Genomic DNA, 27529 nt, shown 5'->3' on the forward strand with positions numbered 1-27529 from the left:
ATGCGTCGCCAGCCAGGAACTGGATCCCGCGAATACGCGGCTGGCGCGGTCGTTTTCATCATTTCAAAATAAATAATTTAAAAGAAAAACTAACTATCACACTTTGTACTATGCAGACGGACTAAACTACGTAAAGAAGATTATAGGGATAGAATCCCTTATTTAAGTGACTACATAGTCGGTTGCGGCCGGATGGAAGTCTTGCAGTATCTCGTCGATCCGCCGATTTTCGCAAACGGTCCGTCTGCAGTCGCGACGCGAAGTGTCTCGCGAAGAACCGCGTCTCGTAATTAAAAGTAAATCTTGAATCAAAAGTGGAGGGGAGGGGGTTTCGGAGTCCGGACCGAAAGGTCCCGAAGTTCCCCGAGTGGGCTACATAAAAAACTCTGACTGATGTCTCGAAGTTGGTAGCACTGGCCGACTTTAGCGCTACCTGTTGAGAGGTGTCTGAAATAAAAAAAAAATCGACTCGCCCAAGGCGTCTGCTTTACCAAGGGAATAAAGGGACAGTCAGGTGCTACGCTCTGGCGGCCTACAGGATAAGTTGGCTGGGCGGTTCGCGAATTTGCCGCTAGGTGTCGCAAGGTGGTCCATCTTGGCACACATTTTTTATGCAAGGCGTCCTTGGAGACGGTCGCTGTCTGCTGGGGTTTCTGACCTGTCATTGGCCTTAGACGAATTCTTAGAACTGAAAGAGGGGGTGGGTGGAGTAAGAGGGGGGGGGGGGGAGAAAACGCAACGACGCTGGGAACAAGCATTCATGACGTGCTTCCAGGGGAGTGAACCTAATACGTATTCGTGACAGTAAAGGCTATGGTCAGCTTGCCTCTGAGAAATGGTAACAGCTCGTCCAGAGCTGCTGTAGGCGGTTTTAGTCATGAAGTGAAGTAACGTTACAGGACTGGGACGTGCCTGGAAGCGAGGGAAATTTCAAACTGGCTGCCAGCAAAGTATTAGATCTGCAAAATATCAGATACGTCTCTGGGAAAGGTGCTTCAGACTACTGGCACAAAGTTTAACTTAGGGGAGTACACCAGCCTAACAAAGAGTAAATCGCCCTTTAGTAACCAAATTATAGAGCAAATAAAATTTCCAAAAATAATTTAAAATTATAATAAAAATTTAAAACAAATCGTGCCGAAATGCCTAATTTCCGGCACAAATGTAACGTCATTAAAAACATTTATGAAATGATTGCATACTTTTATGAATAAAATCGAATCATTTTTATTGAATTATCACTATTTTGTTTGTATACAAAGAAGGGGTGAAATGAAATCTACAATTTAATTGATAAATTTACTTTTATTTGCACTCATTAATTCAAATATGTTTATTACTTTAACGAAGAGATTATTTTAACTATAACTTTCATACATGTTTGCTATTTAACTTCTTCCGATCTGTGTTATTCTGTTAAGGATAGGACGATGATAGGAAAAGTAGGAAACGAACGGGAGTGCTTCAAGTTTAATGTGCCTCGAAAAAGTCAAATCGATGGTTGTTCCAATCGAGTGGAAGAGAGATAGAAGCGGCGCAAGCGTACAATGAGAGTGACGAGTCACAGCGTAACGGGACAATGTGTGTAACGGGACACTTTTTCGTGCGTGCAGCCGGCGTTCATCGATTTATTCACGTCAAAAAAAAAACTAAATTACAGCGTACCAACTGCAAAGATAAGTTCGAAATGCGCCGCAGTTCCTCCGGGTGAGAACTGACCTACCGCGGGGTCCGGGCGGGAGGGATGTTGCGCGCTGCTATCTGCGGCGCGCGCGGCTGTAAGTGATAACCCGCGGTACAAGCGCGCACCCCGCGCGCTCTATTTACCCGGCGCTCCCGGTCGAGCGTCGCTCTGGACGCGGAGACAGCGCCGTCGGGCTTTTAGCCAAATGAGCTGCGCTTAAAGAGAATTTGATGAAATTTAGCCAGCCCCGCAACTTTCGGAGAAGATTACACCGCCGTTCGACGGTGCGGGAGACCGCCTCAAATTCGTTTAAAATTGCAGTTTAGTCTAAAGTAACTCAAGCCGTATTCCAAGAACTTTTTGCAAGGCGCTTGAAAACCGCGTCGACGGCCCCGACAAAGTGATGAAGTTTGTTTTCCCCTGCCCCTGTTTACTCAGGGCGAGTAACACTCGCTTATTCGTTCACAGAATGTTTCGCATGACGTTACGTATTTTAGTCTTGAATCACCTTGTCACCTGACAAATATTTATTCGCTTTAGTTGTATTAAATTTCATATTAAATTAAATAATGTTTTTTTTTAATTTATTTCGTACACCTTTTTTTTTACGGGTTTTATCTATACTATTTGGAATAAAACAATTGCAGTACGGAGAAAATGAAGCCCAAGGTTGATACCACCCGGCTTGTTAACATTAAAATTCTTAATTTGTATACTATCGATAATTGTAATAAGTTTTAGTTTAGTTTTAATTTTAAATATTTGTTGATTTTTTTCTGAGACCATAAAATAGTGTCTTTTGATAGTTTTATTAGAGTTGTATAGGTACAAAATATCAATTACAAACACCAATTATTATTTTACTGGAGAATCTATTTGTAGCAGTCGTCACTATTAATAACAAGGCAGTTCATTAGTTATGTCATATGGTCAAACAGAGTAAAAATTTGTGATATTAAAATAATACGATTGTAAACAAGATGGCGTCTTTCTGTAACGTTTCCGTAGAATATATAATTACATTTATCAAATGAAGCTGTTGATGAAATACGAGAAAAAATAAATTCCAAGTTTTTCTTAGAAAAAAAAGTTTTACATTCAAAAAATTTCCTTCCATTATAAAATTGTGTCTTAATTGTTTTGTGCTCTTTGTATATGTCTGACAACAAAGCACAAAGAAACAATAACAGTGCTAATAGCAGATGTCGTGCATTGGAAACAATGAGTAAATAGCCGTTGAAATGCACACTGCAATCTAAAGGCCTCGCCACACACGATTTGTCCGAACGGACAGTTCGGACTTATCAGACGGAATTGGGTAAATCTGTATTGTACGGATTAGCGCCAAAAAAAATCGTACAAATATGAAATAACTTTCATTATATGCTCTTTTACGTCCTCTTTTCAAAACCGCCTGCGGAGATTAAAAATTCCAATTACTTTTCGAGATATCGCCGTTCTTATTTTGCAATACAAGCCCTATGTAATCATTCAACAGACGCCATTTTATATTTTGCCGTGTGTGCGTGAATGCCTAAATAACAGAAATTTTCCATTAGGTAAGGTTAGTTACATGATAAATACTTCAAAATAAACGGAAATTAAAAATAATATTAATTAATTTTACTTGTATAGTTTTAAGTATTTATAATGTAACTGACCTGACCTAACAAAACGGGACAAAGGTAGATTAGGTCAGGTCAGCTACAGTATAAATACTTTGAAACTGAACGGACATTAAAAATAATAAAATTAATTTTAATGGTTGTTTACTTTTAAAGTATTTATAATGTAGCTGACCTGACCTAACAAACCGGGAAAAAGGATGAACAGTAGGAACTCACGTAATTTTCTTTTTACGTGATGTAGTCGTTCAACTACGTCGCGAAAAAAAAAAAAAAAAAATCATACTTGTAAACAAGCAACAATGGTGGAACGCGGGAAGCCCACGATTCACTCATCCTTCTGGACATACCCGAATACTCACGTTGGCAAGCCTTCTTTCAACAGACGAGAGGCAAACGCCCGATCGTGCATCTTCGGTTTTTTTTTGTTTATTGTAAATAAATATGCAACTCATGAAAACTAATGGTCAATTAGGTTATGTTAGCTACATTATAAATACTTCAAAACATTGTGGATGGTTGATTTGGTTAGGATAGCTACATTAAAAATACTGTGAAATCATGTAAACGGTTTCCTAGCGCTGGATAGCTACATATTAAAAAGTTATTTGCTAAGCAACCATAAAATGATTTTACAGTTTTTTAATGTAGCTATACTTACCTAATATAACCAACCATCCACAGTGTTTTAAAGTATTTTTAATTACTTCTTGCTAATTTTAAGAAAAGAAGGCTTGCCAACGTGAGTATTCGGGTATGTCCAGAAGGATGTGTGAATCGTAGACTTCCCGCTAAACGCCGCATCAGTGCACATCACGAAAATTAAAAATTCCATATCTCCTAAAGCATTTGGAATTTCTGATCTCCGCCGGGTTTAATGAAAAGAGGAAGTTAAAGAGCACAGAATAAAGGTATTTTCGGATTTTTAAATTTTTTTTTAAAAAAAATCGCCAAAAAATGAATATTAAAAAATTCGATATCTCCAAAAGTAATTAGAATTTTTAATCTCCGCAGGCGGTTCTGAAAAGAGGACGTAATATAGCATATAATGAAAGTTATTTCATATTTTTACGATTTTTTTTGGCGCTAATCCGTACAATACAGATTTACCCGGAATTGAACAGTCGGAACTGTCGTGTGTTTGCAAGGACGGTGGACTGATCAGTCGGAACTGATAGACTGACGAACTGATGGGTTTATATCACATCGGACTGTGGGTTCGAGAGCACTCAGCTCGAACTACCGTGTGTGGGAACAGCGTTTCGCCAGTCCAAACTGCCAGTCCGAAAAATCAGTCCATCAGCTGAGTGTCACGGTAAAACTTTTTTTTCTTTTTAACTCTTTGGTTGCTTTACTATTTTTTTTCCTTTAAAAAAAAAAAACTAAAAGTGCAACTGCAATTACAAACATCAACAGTTTTTTTTTGTCATACTGCACGATGAAACCAACAGCAAGCACGAGACTGATCGTGTGTGAAGGAGGCTTCAGTTCAGTTCCAAACTGTAAGTTCGGACTGTTTGCTCCAAACTGAGCACCTGGACTGATAGTGTGTGGGGGCCTTAAGGATAGTCCCTGTGATTGAACTGAGCGAGTGTGGTCGCAACGATTGATTTCGCGGGAAGTTAATCTCCTTGTTTGTACCAACATGGGCGGGCATCGGTAGGATTTCCTTGGCCGGAGGGGGGGGGGGGTGGGGGGAGGGGGGGGGGGCAAGAGAGAGAGGATAAAGTTTATCATTTCCATTTCACAGTTAGGATTTTGCAAGCACAAATGGGCCCTCTCAGAGAGAAGCTTTTTGATTCCAGGAGGACCCGGGCCCCCTTTCCCGGAATCTACTCCCATGTGGATTAATATACATCACAAAATATTATTCTATAACTGCTGTCTTTCAGGATGTACGTAAAAAGTGCTGTGGGAAACGGATAGATATGTGGTAAAAATTAGCCACGAACAAAAGATATGTTTGCTGTACTGATCAATATTTAATTTATTGAATGAATCTCATAATGCGGTACGATATGTTTTAAGTCATATTACATTTTACATATGGAATATATGGGAAATAATATAGAATTTTAACTGTCATAATATATTCGGATTATCTTATAAAACTGGGCCTACAGTGGAACTCATCATTATCATGACGATGCCTAGTTGCAAGAAATTATAATTCCGGTTATATTTGAGAAATAGTTTGTAGTACTTAATTGTCATAGCCTGTTCTCAATACATTTTTTAAAAGTAACACGAATTCTCCATTATTATCTGTAACTTAATATGCTTTGGAAGAAAGCAAAATAACAGCATTTAATTTAACGTAATAATGCTCCTCTTGCCATTTTTTTTACTAACTACATTGATAATCTTTAACTAAGTTAGTTCAATTTATTTTTTAAACTTAACCTAAATTTAACAGATCAGTCTGCGTGTAGATCATAAATAACATTAATACTCAATTTTATATCCATCTTTGGCTTTTTTTATATTCTAGTAGCGCTTTAAAAGTTCCATATGAATTTAGTAAAGTGTTATCATCTCCTTAGACTATTGAGTCAGTACTAATATTACTATTAAATCAGAGGTGCCCACCCCCCCAAGCACTATGACTCACCCCCCCTAACCTAATGATGCGGCACCCCCCCCCCCCCGAAATTTTTATGCCATTTTCTCAATGATTTACTCAATTATTTTATAATATTATAATTTTTTAGTATTATATTTTATCACATTTTGCATTAATTAAAACTGATTTTCTAATAATAATTTTGGTCATATCAGGTAATATTTCTATCCTGAACCGACAGATGCCAAACTGCTTTTGTTGAGGAAAGTGCGGGGTGGCCAATTTGATTTACAAGATCCCTTTAAATTATCAAAGCACCAGAAACGTATTTTCACACTAGAAGCTATAATTATGTAAATAATACATACATTTATCTCGTCTTTTAACCACTCCCCCCCCCCCCCCCCCCCCTGAAATTTTAATGACGCAGTCTGCGTCGTTACCCCCCCCCCCCCCCCTTGTGAGCACCCCTGATTAAATCAGCAATCTTAATAATAAACAGTAATATATCATGGTTACTGAAGTGACATTCCTATCTTTCTCCTCTCTTTTGCCTGCCAGGCAGTATAGTTAATTTAATTTATAAATAGTACTTTAAATTTTTAATTAATTTTCTTACTACTTTTTTAACTTTATTTTATTTTTTAAAAAGGTATAAATTAATCTATCGTACAGCCTTTCTCAACCAACATTGGGTAACGATTTACAACAAGCCAACCGGATTCGTTACAATCGTTAAAAGAGATAGGGGGTCCCCCATTTAAAAAAAAAAAAAAACTCAAGATGACTTTCGCAGTTTGTTTCTAAGGATCAGGGGCGTATCCAGGGGGGGGGGGGGGTTAGGGGTTCAACCCCCCCCCCCCCCTAGCACCAAATAAATTTTTACCATTACAATATTTAAATTTAAGTACCGAAAACTGCTAAAATAGCACTATTTTACACCTTAAAATCCAAATTTTCCCGGGGGAGGACCCCCCCCCCCCCCGCTTTAATACGGGGGGGGGGGGGGGGGGGAGGCACGCTTCTTAACACCCCCATACTCAAATCATGGCTACGCCACTGATACGTTGAAATCAATTTATTATGCTTACTTTCATTCTATTATGTCCTATGGAATAGTACTTTGGGGTAATTCAGTTGAATCAAAAGAAAGTATTTATTATTCAGAAAAGAGCCTTAAGAATTTTGTGTAATAAATAGAGACCGGAAAAATTCGCGGATTCATTTCGCGATAGGCTAGAATCAAAATACCTTTGCCTTTTTACCGCATCAGTGATTGGGCCACAGTTTATCTGAATGACATTAGGCCAATGATAAACTTTCAACAAAAGAAGTATCGAATTACTAGTGTCCTAATTAACAGGTGACACGAGTCAGTAGCCAATGAACAGACGTAATTTTCCCGCGTGCATAGAGGATCATAGAGTATATCCTACAGGTCATTGAAATCGCAAATTTTTCCGGTCTCTAGTAATAAAAGACCCAGAGACTCTTGTAGAGGTTTATTTGAGAGTGAAAGAATTTCTCTCTGACTAATCAATACATTTGCAATGCTTTATCATACATAAATGATAACATGGGGTTCTTTATAAAGAATCACGAAGTGCACAAATATAATACAAAATATAATGATAACATTAATTTACCTTCGTTATCATTATCAGTTGTTCAGAAAGGTCCCTTTGTGTCTCTGGCCAAATTTTTTAATTCTTTACCTAACCAATATAAAGTATTAAGCTGCCCTAGATAAAAAGAAATTTAAGGTTAATGTAAAGAAAGTATTACATAAGAATTGTTTTTATAATATCAATTAATATTTTAACTCATGTAGTTCTTTTAAAATTCATTAATAATTTATATAGGTAGTTATTCAATATGATGTGGTATGTTTTTTTGGCATCATGTTTGTATCGTGATTATGATTTGTTAATATGTCGTATTTGTTTTTATCTATTTGTAATCTCTGTTATGATTTATATGTGCAATTATTGACGCTCTATATACCCCAATTGTATGATATACATGTATAGGGGTCAACACAGAGATGTAATAAAATAAAATAAATACAAACGTTTAGTCTCTAATCAAGTAAGATTTTTATTTGTAATTTACGATTGTTGTAATTTTTTTTCTGGAGCAATTGTTTGGTAGCATATAGTTATTATTACTGTTGTTGAAGATAAGGAAAATGCCACGATATTTCCGACGTCTTTTATATTAATGATATTTCTGGGCACAATTTTAAGTTTTTTTTTGTATTTACATTACTAGTAACATATATTAGCGTTACGAAAGTGATTTTCTAAATCACATATAGCATATTTACTTCAATAATTAACTCTTATTTGTTTTATTGTTTTTTGTAACTTCCTCTTTGCAGTTTATTTAATTTTTTTTAGTTACTATCGGTTTATTAAATATTGTTTTTATGTGTACGTGTTAGAAATGACTCGCAATTGTAGAGTTACGTCATTAGTAGGGCAGGCATTTTTCGCGAAAAAATCTGAAAGGCTATTAGGTTGCAACAAAGCATACTGCACCAGTAATTTCTTCCTTGTGGTTTCAGTTGAAATTCAAAACACTGTAGCATCGTCTGTGTTTCGTGATTGGGTGAGTTTCTTTCAGGCACATGTCGATTGTTACATCACCAATCACAGTAATTCAGTGCGGAAGCAAACGCGAGCTGAGTAGCTCGGTAAAATAAGGCAACGACTTCTCTCGCAGACAGCCGTCAATCACCAGGAAGAAACCGTTGGTGCGGATATGCATTGTTGCTACCTAATAGCAGTTCTGATTTTTTTTTCCGCGAAAAATGCCTGCCCCTGTCCATTAGTACTTGCCGCAAATTATTACTTTCACCATTAGAACATACAATTGCTTAACCTGTAATCGTATCACAGCTAAAAATCACAGATATTCAATAGGAGTAATCACAGTATATACTGTGATAGAAAAAAAATATTTTTATCATCTCTAAATCGTTCTGCCTATCACTAAAAAAAAGTAGACGAATCACTTTTATAAATAAATTCATTCCTATTACTTGATTTTTATTCATCGTTCAGACTAATACTCTCTCAATTTAGAACGATCATCGATAACCTACAAGTACACTCAGAGCACACGCAAATTGTTCTCACGCTCCGGGACTAGCTTAATGCCTCATCATCACGGCTGAAATCCTCTCAGATTTTAATAATAGATAAATATATTAATACTACAGAAATGATCATGTGAAGAATAGTCTTAACACTGTTAGTTTTTTTCTAAAAATATATAACTCCATAAACATAACAATAATAATTTTATTTTAAATTGAATTAAAAATTTGGACACTTTTAACCTAAAACAGTTAAATAATGAAAAATATTATTTTGAATTGTAATCGAATTTCTTCTTCTTTGATCAATTTGATCATATTTGCAGTTAAAAATACATTTTAAAACGTTTTCACTTGCGCGCTATTCTACAGAGCAGTTTTGCCACTACATTTGGTAATTTGACTTACAATTGAGAAATTACCAACTTCGAAATAAAATAAATATCTAATCACGCCATGAACGAAATTAATTATGCACAATTTAGAATTAACATTTTACTTTATATAATCATATTAATACCTATTATTACACCTTTATTTGGGTATAGGCCTCAACTTGACTACATTATAACGTCAAAGATCATTTAGACTGAAAATAGTAGAAATATTAACAGCTAACCAGACGGCCGTTATGTTTTGCGTGATAGTTTATATTATATTATGAATTTTTAAGGCGCCTAAGGCATCCGTTTAAATATTATGAATAAAATAAACACTTTAATTAAATACAAACTAAATGTTTATTAAAAATTAAATTTCTTTAAATATTGTGCAAATATACACATAAAATTGAAAAAAAAAATGTTGACATAATATTATATATAACATACATACCGACGTATTTTTAATAAAATTATATACTTGAGAGATATAAGCATATTGAAAAAATAAGAAAAAAATATTTTCGAAAGGGCATAACTATAAAATTCAAAATATCATCAAAACATTCCCAGTGTCGCAAACTTAAATTTCCAAGAAGGGAACTATTTTCACCGTTTTTCGTTTAGAGCTTAACTTTTAGAAATATAAGACTTTTGAGTAATTATAAGCATAATAATTCGTAAGGCGTCACTTAAATTTAATAACTATGGCGTGTTCCACTTATGTAGCTGTATTTCAAATGTTACTCTATTGTTACTCTTCCATTTTCTATTTTATATATATTTATATGGATTAAGCTACTATTTGTGCTTCGTGATACGCTTGTCTCTAAGGTATTCATATCTCTTTGGCGTAATAGAGTCAGTAAGTCAGTGATAAGCATAACTATATATAGGTTAAGCACTAATACCTCACGCCAAACGACATATGAATAAATACGAGTACGGTGAAACTACCGCGCTCAAGTGAACGGACAACCTACTCCAATCTAAATCGATAGCCATTTTCTATACATCGATTGAACGATGTAAAAGTAATCGATATATTGCTATTCGACCTAAGTAGAGAGCGCAGCACCATCACATAGCTGCACCAGAGTCGTTATTTTGAACTATAACTTACTGGAGAGATGGCAGCACTAGTGCGAATTTTAGCATGTGTTGCTATCTGCACTGTAAATGTATAAGCTTTTTGAAACATGGTTTAAAGTCGATTGATCGTACTTGAAATCGTAAATGACCGTTCTGTGATAGAAAAACGAAAAAGTGATTTCTATATTTCCGGCTATACTGTTTGTGATGTAGACAAGGAAATTAAGAGGGTTTTAGAAATAACATTAAATTGCTGTTTGGAGAACGTTTAATTTTGTACTTTTTGTCAAATGACTCACCTGTCTCCTTGCCTGTCTCAAAGTTCAATTGTTTTTTCCTCTGCTTCTGCGTCAATTTGCAAGTGCAACCAATAGCAGTCAATTTTAGTCAGCTGTTTATGGATTAAAATGGCGGTTAACGTTTTGAATTGCTTGTGCTAAAAACGTGTGCCTAGTGGGATTAATATCTGGCAGATCAGCATTCGTGTTTTTAAAGGTAACAATGTTTAAACAGATTAAATATGTTTCTGTAAATGCAGTAATTACTGAAATAATATGTACTTGCGAAAATTATTAACAACTTTAACATTTATTAATGCTTGTACGCTTTTTAAAACAAACTGCAATATCTGAACTTTTCTAGTTCAAGTAAATTAAAAATTTAATTTAATTGGATAAAATTAATGTACTAATTAGCTACTAAAATATTGACAAAGATATTATTTGTAACTTGGTTTTTGTATGTTTTCAGGGTGATGTGGTGTATTATTTTTAACATTAGGTTGAACAACTTCACGTGAATTTATAGCAAGCTGTGGGAGGTAAGACTGCCTTCACTTTTTCTTGTATGTTGTTGGTTTCTGAGGCTATGTGCTGCAGTCCTTGTTTTTTTACACATGTTTTAACGAATCACAGAAACAAATTAACATGCAACAAACACTTATTAAATTGAAACATTTTTGGATATAAGCTACACACAATCATAGCATAGATTTAGTATATAAATTATAAATGCTTAAAGAATAAGTACATTTTGATCTTAAAACAGGGCATCACAGTCATTTTATTATATAAATAAATATATATTAATGTTTTTTACAAGTTTGTTCTGTGTCATCAATATCTGTTAAAAATGGGCACAGCTCCTCATCCGTTTCTTCAGACCACCAGATATTTTCACTGGGTTCATTTCCTGATTGTGAGTGTGCAGTATGTTTATTATGTTTTACTGCCACAGGTAGACTCATTTCATTTAATTTATCTGGTACACTAGTCAAAACATCATCATTTTTAATAGTAGTCGTGTCTACATAAGTGTCACGAAAGTCAGTTGGTTTGTTAATGGGAAGGTTTTCCTCAGAAAATGGCATGATATTTTCGTTTTCATCATATTTTGCAATATATTTCTTGAACTCTTCCTTGTAGTAACTGTCCATACTTTTCCACACAGAAAAACTATACCACAAAATTGCACCCAATATAAACACCCCTCTAAAAAGTCCAGCCACTATTGGAAACATTGTTAAACTTAGGTACAATTTCTTCTTTCTTTGCAAGCGAAATGTTTAGGCCCAAATGGTAAGTAAGGTTTAAAATTATCTTTAGATATTTAAACAGCCTAGTGCTTTATGATAATAAATTAAATAATAATGACAACTATTAAGTAAACTGGCCAATGCAGATTGTTTTTGCCTAGTCAAAGAAATATGAGCGAATTATATTGAACACTTCACTCACATGAGACCAAGACATGGTGAAAATCACAACTACAGAGTTGACAATGACAAACAGTCGCAAGTACTCGAATCCTTCCGAGGACTTGAGCCAGTTGCCAAAACCCTGGTTGGTATCGTCGTCCGACAGCTGATCGTCAGCATTCTGGATGGCCTTAGAGTCGTCCGGTGCTGTGGCAGGTGGTCTGTTGCCTTGTCTTCTTTTCTTCATAGCGGCTTGCTGCAGCACCAATCAGACTATGTTTAAGGAAAAAAAAAAAAAAAACTAAAATGAGTGTCATTTAGCAGTTTTTCGCTATTATAGTTCTAATATTTTTACAGTGTTACTTTTCAAATATTTAATTAAAATTAAATTTTACTGTGAATTCTTTAAATGTGGAAACAAATATAAACTGCTTATCAATTTCAAGCATACTTAAAATTGTTATTGTTGATTTTTGTTTTATCTCAAAAGTATTAATTTTTAAATTTTTTACATAAATTAAAAAAAAGTAAAAACCAGAGATATTTATAGATTTTAAACATGTATCACTATTAAATTATAAACTAACTTTATTAATTGATCATTTTAGGGTAGGCAGCAGAATAATGTTAATTTTTCATATGATAGATTTTGTAGTGATGGGAATAAAAAATAAATGGTACTTAGATAGGTAGTATTGTTATGAGGAATCTTATGCTTGCTAATTATCATAATTTATTATGAAGTTAATATAACTTCATGGTAATAAGTACCAGTGGAATAATTTATGAACAACTTGATTTGATTTACATTGTGAAATCAATCATAGCTTATTTTCTTTAAAAAAAATTTTTATTTTGAACTTGATTTGCTTTGAAACTTTTTAGAGTCTACTGTATTACTTAACTTTTACACTTTTAATCAAGTAATTTAGATTTTCAGTTTAAAAGTTGCTAGGGCTTAACCTACATCCAGATAAATACTAAGTGTCACTGTAAATTACATAACTTATATATGTACCTAGTTTATTATTAAATTTGTGACAAAAACTTTGAACGTTTAAATTCTATTTTATAAAAATGTTAGGCCTACAAATTCATAAATATACCATTTATTGGTTGATGAAACAACTTTTTATTTTCACAAGTAAATTTTATATTATTAGTTGTGCCACTATAATTTATTTGCCAATAAACTTATAATTATTACAAAGAAGAAAAATGGTACTTTTTTTTTTTTTCATTTTTCATTTTTTGGTTAACATATGTGTACCTACTTAAACTTTTGAAGAATAAATTCAACATCTCAAGCTTTTATTCTGATAAATTTGCATAATGACATTAAGAACAACATTGTTTCAGCTGCTGTCGGCTTTCAAGTTTGACACACAATTCACTGATATGTTTTCTGAGAGAGCACTAGCAAAAATTGATTGTTGCAATAATATTTATTATTTTCAATTTCTCTTACATGTCAGTTTGCTTTTCAATATCAAACTCTAAATGCACAAAAATTAATGTTAACTTTTCCTAGATGTAAAAAAAAAACCTTTTTATAACCCTGGCATTATATTGCAGTCTACCAAAGAACTTTAATTTTTTTTAACAAAACCAGACTTATGTTATGGGAGTAGTTTACGAAACCCATGTAATTGATTAATTTTTGCAGGGCACAACATTTGTGTTTTGTTAGACATGTCATAAAGTTGATGTGAAAAATATGTTTACACATTGACTTTTCTCCAACCACTGCACTCATAGTTAACGACTGACAAACATGTGTGGTGTTGTTGTTAGCACAATTACAAGCATTTGTATTTCAGTGGTGCATTAATTACAACACGTTTAATCACTAGTTTACTTTCTCCTACAGAATCACAACCCTACATATATATAACACAGTCTTTTTCAAGCGTGTCATTCTTAGCGTGACTTGTAAAGACTTAATTTTGTTTTAGTTGCTTATTTGTTAGATAAAATCATTTCATTTGTAATAAAAATAACTAGAATAGATTTACTCAGAAAAATAAAAATAAACTGGTTGGCTTTTGTATGTAATATAAAAATGAGTAATGAGTTAATAAGTTATGCATTCTCCAAGTAAAAAATTAATTTTTGCTCAATTTGGTTCATACATATTGGTAAAAATTTTAGGTTAAAATAATGATGTACATAGAATTTCATACATTAAAATCAAGAGAAAATTTTATTAATTAGTGTCATTATTATTATTAATTTGGGTTAAGTTTTGTTAGTAATTTTGAATGCTGCTTAATTAGATGATTTAACTTGCATTTTGGTGCGCTAGGTTACTCTGAATTAGATTGCATTTCTTTGTTATATGGTGTACATATTGAATTTCAGTGTTATTTCAGTTTCATCATAATACTCGTTAAATTATTTTCCCTGCCAATTTTTTTTTGCTACTTTAAATAAAATACATATTAATTTTAATTGTAGATCCATACTGACATTCATAATTTTTTAATATTTGTGTTTGTTGCACCTTTTATTTTTTCCTCTAGGGCCTAAATGATCAGGCTTTATGAGTTGTAGGTATGTTTTGAAAGTAGTGGTTCTTAGCTGAGGTGATACACGCTGTTACAGCAGGGGTTGACACGCTTCAGATCTTGGGAGGGGAGCATTACTGGAGGGTTTTGAGTGGTATGAAATAACGTGCTGGTAAACTGCAAGTCTAAAGTTTTGAAAAATAATAGCCCCAAAAAATGCTAACACACATTTCTGACATGTTTAAAATTCATTTTCAAACCTGTGAAGTAGCTTATTTATTTTTCTCTCAAGAATGTTTTTAGTACAAGGGAGATTTTAAGGGGGAGTGGGCCAATCTCCCCTTCTGTATGATTGCCACTGTGTCCCAGACACTGCCTTCTTGCTACTGCGTGGTTGCTACCCAGACTTGGCACAGCCATGCAGTATTGTGACTCGCAAATAAACAGAGAACTATTTAATTCATTCTCAAATTGTATTAGCTCTCTTAGGCACAACATGAATTGGTGATGTATGTACAGTTTACTTCAAATGATTTGCCAATCAGTCTTCTTTAAAAGGGTAAGTCTTATCTAGATGGCTGTTAAAAGTAATTATTTAATGCTGAGCTTCACTCACCATGATATTATTTTTTTTGCTAATTATGATTTTTGTAGAAATGTTTTAAAAAAATTAGTAAATAATGTAGCTCTTTGCATGTGTAAAACCAGATGTGAAAACCCAAAAATAAACTTCTAATGACTAACAATGTAACAGTTAGCCAGGCAAGAATTTTAACTACAAACATTTTCTGACATTTAAAAAACTAATAGTCTATTGTTGATGACAATTCCGATTTAGTTCTTTATATGTATCGTCCTAGTATAGGTACGTAATATAAGTGATTCTGGTTTTGGTAATATTCTGTTAGTGGAAGAGGATGTTATGTGTTAATGTTGGCAGCATTGTTATTTTTTAACGACTTCCGTTGTTGTTGTTGTGCAGGCTGCTGATACACTTTGTTTAAAATGTAGACTGTGAAGTCAATCCAATAAAACCATTTATATAGTAACAGAAGTGAACGCATATTACTGTGTTAACTCTAATAGGTTATGGGCCCAGAGCCAGTAGGCAACTTCTGTTCAAGAGATATAGTTGGTTTTATGGAGAATATGCAGTTTTTGGTTAAGGGCTTCATGTGACTCGTGTGTATGGTTATTATCAGTGTATGGTCTTTGGTGAAACATGTCGTATTCAAGTATGGCGAATGCGGCAAACGTACCATTTGGGATTAGACCATTTGATGGTGTAAACTTTAGTAACTGGTTCTATCGGATGAAGTTACTGTTGGAACAGAATGGAGTATTACACATGTTGACAACCGAACCTCCGACGGTAGAAGCTGATCTTAAACGATTTAAGCAAGAAGACGTCAAAGCTAGAAATCTTCTCGTCCAAGGATTGGCAGACAACATGTTGCCGATGATTATGAATAAAATCACGGCAAAAGAAATTGTGGACACCCTAGCAACTACATATGAAAAACGTGGGATGAAATCCATGGTGACTGCACAGAAAGCTTGGCGGAAACTGGAATACAAGAAAGAAAAGCCTCTTCAAGAATTTTTACAGCAATTCGAGTCTATGGCCTCGGAAGTCAAGGTGGCTGGTGGAAAGATTGAGGAAGATGAAATGGTTAATCAATTGTTGGTGGCAATGCCCTCAGATTTTGATAGTGTTGTATCTGCCATGGATATATTGTATAATAAAGATAAGTCGGCTGTGAAATTTGAGTATGTGAAAAATACTCTATTAGCAGAAGAAGAGAGACTTCTGAAGAAAGATGAAAGCCCACAAAACGTTTTTGCAGCATACAAGGGATTAAGAGGACAATCTCATCAGTATTCACAGCATAAGCATAACAAAGGTAATTATGTTCCAGGTAGAAGTTTTAATGGAAAGTGTTATTATTGCAAAGTACAGGGACACATGAAATTTAATTGTCCAAAATTGAAGAATAAGGATACTGCTGCAACTACAAATGAGGTGGAATTTTCTTTTTTGACATCGTTCGATACAGAAAGTTCGTCATGCGGGCATGTGGACAGTGAACAGCCTGCAATGAATGATGGTGAACTAACAGAAGTTATTTTTGTTATTGATAGTGGTGCAAGTTGCCATATCATTAAAAGTTGCTATCAAAAATATCTAAGTGATAGAACTGATGTGAACTTCGACATTAATGTGGCTAAGGCAGGTGAGTCATTGAAAGCTGTAAGCAAAGGAAATATTTCTTGTATGTCTGAAGGAGGTGAGAACATAAAGATTAGGGATGTTTTAGTGTGTGAGAACTTGGCATTTAACTTACTTTCAGTCCGTAAGTTAGAAGAGAAAGGATGTAAAGTAAGTTTTGAAAACTCTTGTGTTAAAATTGTGTGTGGTCGTAAGGTTATGTTGGGACAAGTGTTTGGAAGATTGTATGTAGTTAAGATGCATCTCATACCAGAGCATGCTAATGCAGCCATGGTGAAAGCTGTGTCAAGCAATGTGATGCATAGAAGAATGGGACATTCTTCCAAGTATCCCACTGAGTTATGTGATGTGTGCTTGAAAGGTAAACAAACTAAGCTACCCTATCTGAAGGCTATACCAGAAGAACGCAAAGCAAAGAGAGTACTTCAATGTGTGTCTTCTGATGTGTGTGGAAAAATATCCCCACCAACATATGATGGGTTTAACTATTTTGTGACTTTTATTGATCACTATAGTCATTTCTGTGTCACATATTTGCTGAGAAATAAATCAGAAGTCTTTGAAAAATTTAAGATGTACACAGCTATGGTTGAGGCTAAGTTTAATTCTCGCATAGAGAATTTAAGGTGTGACAGAGGTGGTGAATACGTGTCTTCCAATTTTAAGAGCTTTTGTGAAAAGAAAGGAATCAGTGTTAGTTATTCTATGGCCAGAAATCCATCTCAAAACGGAATGGCAGAAAGAATCAACAGAACGCTTTTGGAGAAAACTTGGGAAGTGGTTGAAGCACCCATGGATGCATCTGTTATTGACAGTAGATGGATCTTCTCTTCTAAAAGTGTGGATGGAACTACGAAGAAGAAAGCCAGACTTGTTGCTCGTGGGTATCAACAGCCAACATTGGAAAATGAAGATATATTTTCTCCAGTTGCCCGGATGACAACGCTACGAGTTCTGCTTTCAGTTGCAGTTGAGCGAGGTCTTCAGCTACACCAGCTCGATGTACGATCAGCTTTTTTGAAGAGCAAATTACCAGTGCCTGTGTATATGAAACCACCGGATGGTGTACAGTGCAGTGACGATAAAGTTCTTAAGTTGAACAAAGCCTTATATGGGCTTAGGCAAAGTCCTAAAGCATGGAATGACTATGTAAATAGTGAATTGATCAACCTGGGTTTTATGCGATCAAAAATTGATCCTTGTTTGTACCATAGGGGTACTTTTTATATCTTAGTGTGGGTTGATGATTTTCTGTTAGTATCAAATTCTGGTGCAGATCTCGAAGACACTAAGTCTGCTCTTAAGTCTAAGATGGGCATGAGAGATTTGAGTTCGAATGAAAAGTTAGCAAAGTCATATTGTAACACATTAACTATATCCTCATATGTTGATGCTGACTATGCTTCTGACACAAATGATAGGAAAAGTATTTCAGGTTTTGTAACAAAACTGAATAACAATGTTATCTGCTGGGGTTCAAAAAAACAAGGTGTGGTAGCACTTAGTAGCAGTGAGTCAGAGTACTATGCTATAGGTAGATGTTTAACAGAAGACATTTTCGTACACAATTTGCTGAAAGAAGTAGTAGATGTGGCTGATGTAATTAATGTTCATGAGGATAATCAATCAACCATTAAGATTGCTAAGTCATTAGAGACCAAAAGGTCTAAGCACTTTGATGTACAGTATCATTTTGTCAAAGATCTGGTAGGGAAAGGAAAGGTGAAATTAATCTATGTAGAGTCTGCTGAACAGATAGCAGATATCATGACCAAGGGACTGCCTGCTTGTAAATTTGAATATTTTGTTGAGAAGTTAAATCTTGTTAGAATGTAATGTGGAATTGGGAGGGAGTGTTGATGACAATTCCGATTTAGTTCTTTATATGTATCGTCCTAGTATAGGTACGTAATATAAGTGATTCTGGTTTTGGTAATATTCTGTTAGTGGAAGAGGATGTTATGTGTTAATGTTGGCAGCATTGTTATTTTTTAACGACTTCCGTTGTTGTTGTTGTGCAGGCTGCTGATACACTTTGTTTAAAATGTAGACTGTGAAGTCAATCCAATAAAACCATTTATATAGTAACAGAAGTGAACGCATATTACTGTGTTAACTCTAATATCTATAACCTGTAGTAAATATCTGACAACCAAATTTGCTACAAAACATAAAAGCTTATATTGTAGAACATCCATACAATAAAAAATGATGACATGGGAAAGCAATTACTCAACATGGTGTGTAAATCCAGGTATTACGGTTCAGTATCACACACCAGCTATTTGACTATTTTAATTTTCTTGTCATTACCATTATTTAAGGGCCATTTATAAAATTTTAACAATATCTCCCATTGCATTTGTTGTTTGATAACAAATATTTTCAGAAAATATTCACGAAGTGTAATTTATTGGTTGAAATATTTGTAAAAGAGAACAAGCAATGTAAAGAAGGTTTCTTGTTAGAATTTACAGAAATATGCCTTAAATAATACTAACAATAAGGAAATTAAAAAAAAAAAACATGGCTTGTGAGAGAGTGTTTAGGAAATATTACCAAAACCTTGGTTCAAGTTCTTATTTGTTTATCATTTTCAGACAAATACAATGAGGAAGAAGAATAGAATATATATCTTACAATATCCCATAGACCCTTCTATTTATGTATATCAGCTATTCTTCTGCATCATTGCAGTTGCATTGGTTGCATTTAGTGATGACCATCGTGTTTGTGTGTCAATGCATCGTGTTGACACATTGAAGTGTCAGAATGTGTCATCACACATCTAGCGTACTGTTTCGACTCTTTGCTGTGTGAGTCCATGATGAACGAGGGAATCAGGGGCAGCTCCAGAGCCGGGCAAGCCGCGACTAACGGGGCCTTGTGCCGGCCCATTTCATTTTTGCTTCCTCTGGTTTTTCTATTTTTTGTTAAAAATATGGACAGTAATGGGAACAGAAAAATCAAATTGTTATTAGCATTTATCATTTAAAGTACTGATCAATAACTTATTTTAATTCATCATATTGTATTAGAAAAACATTACAATATTGTATTGCCTCCTATAATGACGCAGTTTTACTAGAATTTGATCGTAAGAATTCATAAAACTAACCGGAAATTAATTTATTGGGAAAGAATATCACAATTTTGAAAGATAAATGAACAAAATTATAGTTGCAATTGAAGTTTTAGATTTGCTTTGAAACGTTGTTCGAAAGAGATTATTTTTCAAGTTTTCCGCACGAGGGCCTGGGGACTATTCCATACTCCCTAACACCCCTTCCCTAATTAAGTGTTAGTCCCCTCTTGAAAATATGCCCAGGGCCTTGCAGAGTCTAGGGCCACCAGTGGAGAGAGTGCACAGTGAAGTGTGACCTTGGTAACAGGCGTCTCCTGTCCCTTGAACTGTGACCGACGCATTGACCGTGTGGCACACATTGTACCGCATATAGACTAAAGCATATGGCCTGCTGGCTGCTACAAACATCACTGCATCTTGAAACAGTTGGGACTTCAAGTTTATTTCCTTCCATCTTCTCATCACAGTGGTTTATTTTTTGCATGTTGCCTTTCTGGTTTCACAATGACATTCAACTGTGTTTTCTGTTGATTCTAAGCTATTTTTTTTTAAATTTTATTTGAAGTTATTTTCGTAACATTTTTATTCAGCTAGAGTTGTTTAAAAAATCAAAAAATAAGTAAATGATATAATTTAAAGTATGCATTGAAGATAATTATGCTAAGATTAAAAAATGACAAAGAAAAATGTAACAATTCTTCTATTACCTCATCACTCAGTAGTATGTTATATTATCACTTGTCTGTGTATGAATCGACACACTGTTTTGAGAATAAGTACTTAAAATGGGTTGTTTCAAATGGATTGAGACACTTCAATGTGTCACTTTGCTCATAACTGGTTGTATTGAGCTAAGTTCACAAAATTCTTTATTGAAGGTTCTTTTTTTTTAATCATGAGATGGTGCTGTTCTTTTGCATTAAACATAATTGACAATCACTGCTACCCATTCTCCATAACTTATGCTTCATTGCTGTTAAATTGTTTAAAATATTCATTATAACTTAAAAACAATACTGCTAAATTAAAAATGGGGCGAAAAAAACATTCTGGGTAACCCATGACATTTAGCTCAGAGGAGTTGAACAGTTTCTCCGAGTTTTTTTTTGTCTAGCCAGTGAAATTTTAAAAATTTCATGAAGAGAAATGTGTATGTGTGGCAATATTTCATAAGTTAACAATACCTGAATTGTTATGATGTTGAACTGCAACCGGTTCTGGCCTGAACACCTCCACCTCTTGCTGCTGAATGCCTACCTTCTGTATGTTGCAGGAGGCTCCCCTTTTGATCCTGTTAGCATCAGCCTTTTAAGTGCACAGTATTTAAAGCTGCGCATGCGCTGTCCCTCGCGTATCACTTGTGTGGACTCTTCTGAGAGTTCATAAATAGTTACTTTCCAGATAAACGTGACCTCTATGCACCACAATTTACTGAATTCAAATAAATGTTCATTAATTAAAAAAATATATATATTTATATATATTTGTTGTTTTAACAATTAATCAAAACAAAACAACAAATTTTCAAAGTGATTACTCCTCACAGTACAGAGGACTTAAATTGAATGTAAATTATAATAATAGTATAACAGTATATACTTCTAATATAGTTTGTTAGGCCTCACTAAGTGTGTCAACAGTTATGGATGATGCAGTTTTTGGCAACAAGTGTTTTTTTTTCTTTCAAGGTCTCTAATTTGGTCACAAACTAAATATAGTATGTGTTCCTTTTTGGGAAGTGAGGTTATAACATAATATGTTTAAAACTTACTTAAATGTAATTTTTTTATGCAGACTACTTAATGTGAATTTGAAAGGCTAACCTTATTTCATAGCTTTTTATGAATACTTTAGTACCGATGGTTTAAGACATAATCACTTAATATTAACCTCACTGGTATGAAGCTGACTTCTTTCAAACATTCAAAGAATTTTATCCCTAAGCAAAATGTATTGTAGCAAAGTTATTGTGTACAACACTTAAACATTTATATTTTATCCATATTAATTGACTTTGAGTAACTACCTTTAAAAGTGTAAAGAGGAAATATAGCTGCAGTTAAAAAAAATACTAAATTAATATTTGGAGTTACGTAACCATTGTCTAAAAGGTCATATGATAACTTTCTTGATTATACAGGTTAGAAGTCACCAAATATATCTTGTGTAAATGTAAGAAAGAAGACTGCTACACATTTAACTTGATTTCTTACTACCAAGATTGAATCTCTAAATATGAAAAATATTTATAATGAGCATTAAATACCCCTATAAGTTTTAAGGTCAATTTTTTGGTAATATTTACTAACATTTTTATTTATCTCTAATTGAGTTATCACTTATGCTTATAAAATACAACACTATTGAAAGCTAATGGACGTAGGTACGTATCTTTGGATGTGAGTATCATATCCCTAGAAATCTCGATTTAGTGGATGCATGTAGGGATACGTTGGCATTCCTTGCGAGAATTCAGAAGCAACGCAAAGATGGTCGCATCCACTACGATGTATTCCTAGTGGATCCCTTAACTAAAGGGATCCATTAGACTAGATGCAGCTAGTATTCTTAATTTACATTTGGAAAGGAGGAAAAAAACATATTTTATCTCGTCTTTAAAATCACTGTATAAGTAAGGTTCACTTTACAGTGATTTCTGCTAAATGTATTTTAGACTTTTGTTTTGTTTCGCAGCTATCAGAATTAACATTTTGGTTTTTGAGTTGGGTTTCGTTGATAGCCGATAAATTGTTCCTGCGTACAAAAGGTTTTACAGCCATAGGTAGTTCAAAAATAGGAAGTAAATGAGTATGTAAGCCATCTTCCATTGAACTTCATCTGCCATGCAAAATACTAGTTTTTTTGCTAATTTAAGATATCAATGATGAATTATTTTAAAATTAGACTGTAGAAGCAATTTTGTATTCTGTAGAAACCATGAACGTATGCAGAATTCCATTTTGGGGGGAGGTGGTATAGAACCTCTTTGCCTGCTATTTACTATTAATTATTTCCTTTGTAGGTGGTAATAATATACTTTTTTTAGTATTTCTTAGGATTTTTTTTGGGGGGAGGGGGGGGGGGGAGAATAAACCTTCATTTGACATCCTTCCCTTGAGTATACACCTGATATAAACCTAGAACACTAACTTTTATTAAGTCACCAATGATGCAATTTTTAAGCAAAAAATTATATATTGTTGAATATTTGCCTAGCATATTTCACAAACAGCAAATTTCTGGCGATAACATTAGCTGCAAAACAAAAAAAAATGCTATGCTTATATAGTGGAACATCTGTATAAATTGTTCTTGATAAAAAATAATGTTATGAAAATTCAGTAACTCACCTCCGGCCATGATGGGTTAGTTCGACACGTCAATAACTTTTGTTTTGGGGCGATGATGTTTGGATTCCTCACTACAGAGGAACCTAATTTTATGTTTTTTTCGGAAAATTTTGCAACTACATTTTTTCTAAGATTATTTGAAAACTGGAAAAAAAGTTTATTATTTTTATTCATAAACAAAATTGAATTATTTCGTACGGGTAGTTTATCGTCTGTTTCTCCCCAGATATAGGTATAAGGCATGCACCTAAAGCTGCATTCTCTCTTTTTTAAAAAAAAGTCTCCTTAAATCTTGAAGTTTGTTTGTGCGGAGGGGGTGGGGGTGGGGACAGTAATGCGGGGAGAGACCGAGTGCTGTCTGTTCGGACTGGGAGCTGGACTGATCGTGTGAGGAGGGGGGGGGGGGGGCCTTAGAGGCGATACCGCGCTGGAAGCACCAGCGGGCGTCGCGCTTATCATCCTCCTGCCTCGCCAGCACGAATACGCCCCCGACTAGGCGCGCCGCGAGGCTCGCCCGAGGCCGGAAGCCGGAAGTGGTGCCCTCGCGGGCGGCGGCGCGTGGCCGAGGTCGCACCCCCCCCCCCCCCCCCATGCACCCTGGTCCGCCCCGCCTCGCCCCAACCACTGTCCCAGGCGTCGCATTTGTTCACTCGTCTTATTCCCACACGTGGCGAAGTTGCCTTACGCTGTACCACGGAAATACACATACACGTATACGCAGACATACAGAAATCGCGTATACAATTTTACTCACAAGAAAGTTAGCAGTGTGAAAAAGAGAAATTTTAGATAATAGCTCACAGCTGAACCAAAACTAATTATTAATTAATATTAATATCACACTAATAATAGCCTATTATAAAGATAGATTATGCGTTTGTTTGTAATAAGTTAACTCGAAAACAACAGAACACATTTCCACAATTCTTTCACTGGCACATGACTTTAGATGGACATTGGCTTTGTTTTATTAAAAAAAAAAAAAAAAGACGTTCCTATAGAAGGAGCAATATTGGTAACTAGAACCGGAGGAAAAAAAAAACGACCAGATTGACTGTTGTTACAGTGTAATTAATCTCCATGGCAACGTCCTCTGTGTTTCTCAACCCTTTGCGTGGAATACCATTTTGAACACAGACTGTCCAGTGACATCATGCCAAGAGGACGTTACGAGGAACAGCGATATATATTTTCTTCACCTAATCGAGCGCATTACATATGCACTCAATTTTGTCGAGGTAGACCAGGCAAGAGATGTGAGCATAACGTCTGCTATGAAAAATTACCTATCGCTCACTGCGAATGAACCGTCTGCTGCAAAGATGGCCGGATGGGCCCTCGAGGATGGAAACAAGCTACCTTTTTCTGCTGAAGAAAAGTTCGAAGTATATGACCGTCTGTCCGTGCTCGGATTCGCTGAATACTTCAAACATATCATAAGTAGAGACCTGCAAAATTCGCGGTTTCGATGGCATTCAGGATAGACTGCACTCGGGAAAATAACGCAAGTTCATTGGCTGCCGACTTGTAAGTCGTCTCAGCTGGTTTGTCCGTGATTCGATCCTTCTTTGGTCGAGGGTTTATAACTGGTTGAGATTCGTCCAGATGAACAGTAAGCCAATAGCAAAATTATCTAAGAGGTATATGTGTTTGAATTCTAGCCTATCACCAAATGAATCCGCGAATTTTGCAGGTCTCTAATTAGGGACCGGAAAAAATTCGCGGGTTCAATGACCTGTAGGATGAAGTTATCTTTAAAAGATTTGTGCAATGGGAGTGCATGACTTGATGTAAGTTTTTGGACATACGCCATTGCTAAGAACTTTTTCTGTTGAAGAAAAACTAATAAATAAAATAAATAAATAAAAATAAAAATAAAAATACTCAAAAAAAGATACAAAAAACACACAAAATTAAGCAAACAATTGCTGTTGTCAACAAGGATATGAACACCACAAAATATTCCGAAACGGGAATATGGTCAGCAAACAAAGAAAAAACAAAGAAAAATGTACTAAGAGAACGAAAAAATCCCCACAAATGATGACAACACAAAAATATTGAAACCCAAAATAATTCAGCACAACAGTTGAAGCGAGACAAAAAACATGACAAAACGAAAAAACAAACAAATACAATAGTTTTACCTAAACAGAAACAAGCGACGTTTCGGGAACTGCTATCTGCTCCCGTCCTCAGGCAGAGACGCACATGGTACCTACGGAAACACAGGTGCGACTCACCTGTGTTTCCGTACCATGTGCGTCTCTGCCTGAGGACGGGAGCAGATAGCAGTTCCCGAAACGTCGCTTGTTTCTGTTTAGGTAAAACTATTGTATTTGTTTGTTTTTTCGTTTTGTCATGTTTTTTGTCTCGCTTCAACTGTTGTGCTGAATTATTTTGGGTTTCAATATTTTTGTGTTGTCATCATTTGTGGGGATTTTTTCGTTCTCTTAGTACATTTTTCTTTGTTTTTTCTTTGTTTGCTGACCATATTCCCGTTTCGGAATATTTTGTGGTGTTCATATCCTTGTTGACAACAGCAATTGTTTGCTTAATTTTGTGTGTTTTTTGTATCTTTTTTTGAGTATTTTTATTTTTATTTATTTATTTTATTTATTAGTTTTTCTTCAACAGAAAAAGTTCTTAGCAATGGCGTATGTCCAAAAACTTACATCAAGTCTGTAGGATGAACTCCATAGTTCTACGTACACTCGGTCAAATGTCACCCACTCATTGGCTGCTGTCTTGTGAGACGTTCCAGCGTAGGAGCCTGTGATTCGATAAAGCTTTGGTTGGGTGTTTCTCATTGGCCCAGTCATCCAGGTGAGTTGTGAACCAACAGCAGAGGCAGCATTGAGGTATAACGATTTGTATGTTAGCCTATCGCGAAATGAATTCGCGAATTTTTACGGTCTCTACATATCATTAACTCAAAACAAGAGCTCGTACTGCTTCCAGCCTACATGCACATTAATGGAATAGTAACTGCCACAATAGGGGAAGGATTATTTATTTTAGCCCTCACCGGGTTCGAACTGAGAACGTCAAGGTATATTATGTAAATGAGTTTTTATTAAAATTGTAATTAACAATTTTTTATAAATAAAAAAAAATCAGATTTTTTAATAATAATTACGGATTTTCAGTATGACGGAAATGATGTCATTATTCAATATTGCTGAATCCAGGATGGCAGAAAGTTTGAGAATTCAATCTGGCTACTGGGGTCAAGGTTACCCAAGATGGCGGGCGCCTGCATCACATGCCTACTCCTGGCGCAAGACCGCCATATATAGGTATATAATACTGTCATTCCAAATTCTACTAAAAAAAAAATTATCATACGTTTTTAAAAGTTGTAATTACATTATATAGGCTTGTCTTAAAATTTTTGTGTTCTATGGCGTTTATCTTACAACAGAACACACCGAAACAAGAGCAGGCCAATGGCAGAAACCGTGCATTATAAAGACGAAGTAAATGGCTATTGAAATGCACGTTTCAAACTAAAGGTGAGAAACGCTATAGTTGATGATGAAGCTGCTACTAGTGTTTCAATTTAGACCCTCGTTGCTGAAGCTTAGACTGCCTCAATATTTTTGGGAGGCCCTGTTGACCGAAACGATTAATGGGAAGGCCTTGATTATTATGATTATTATCTGGCAGATCATTCAATACATTTTACCGAACCAAATTCTAAGGTTCATGCATGGGGGTAGCCAGGCATTAATAAGGGGGAAGGGGGGGGGTAGCCCCTTATACTCACCTTCCTGATAACGTCCCTGGATTTAAGTGTTGAGCTGGATCATTCATTACAAGCTGTCGAAACCCACTCCGTCACTGGATGTGGGTGGATATAATTTTAAAAAAAATTTGTCAGCACAAAATAAGTAAAAATGTACGGAATTGAGTCCATGACAAATGAGTGGCGGGTATGTAGACAACCTATAGACAAAATGCAATTTTAATCTGCTTTAAAATTAACATGACAAGGTGTCGACAGTTGTGTGTTGCAATGGCTCTTTAGAAACAGCATAAAAAAAAACTCCCGCTTTTCTTTCAAAGTTTTTTTCTTCCGACTATCTCATATTTTCTCTTGCTCTCGTGTTCTGGAGTGGAATCCCATTTCAGAGCAGTCTGTTGTAACGCAGTGGGGCAAGACAAGGGGTTGGGAGAGCTCCCCACTGGCTAGCTAAATTAATATTTACGCGCCC

General features: G+C 35.1%; 1 protein-coding gene and 1 non-coding gene across 6 annotated transcripts in view; one reads left to right on the forward strand and one right to left on the reverse strand.

Annotated features, from left to right (window-relative positions):
• Positions 1–8928: 8928 nt before the first annotated feature.
• LOC134543366 (small nucleolar RNA U3) lies at positions 8929–9120 on the reverse strand. The gene has a single exon (XR_010076928.1). It is a non-coding gene; the product is annotated as a small nucleolar RNA U3 (small nucleolar RNA).
• A 1480-nt stretch (positions 9121–10600) lies between these two features.
• LOC134543313 (tyrosine-protein phosphatase non-receptor type 13-like) overlaps positions 10601–27529 on the forward strand; it is a 369574-nt gene continuing 352645 nt past the window's right edge. For 3 of the 5 annotated variants that reach the window (XR_010076906.1, XR_010076907.1, XM_063388252.1), the window contains exons 1-2: positions 10601–10939; positions 11195–11264. The gene's annotated coding sequence lies outside the window, so the exon portion shown is untranslated. The remainder of the gene's footprint in view (positions 10940–11194; positions 11265–27529) is intronic. The other 2 variants (XM_063388249.1, XM_063388247.1) reach the window with 2 other exon arrangements.

The sequence above is a fragment of the Bacillus rossius genome (genome assembly GCF_032445375.1).
Source record: "Bacillus rossius redtenbacheri isolate Brsri chromosome 9 unlocalized genomic scaffold, Brsri_v3 Brsri_v3_scf9_2, whole genome shotgun sequence".
Lineage (NCBI taxonomy): Eukaryota > Metazoa > Arthropoda > Insecta > Phasmatodea > Bacillidae > Bacillus > Bacillus rossius.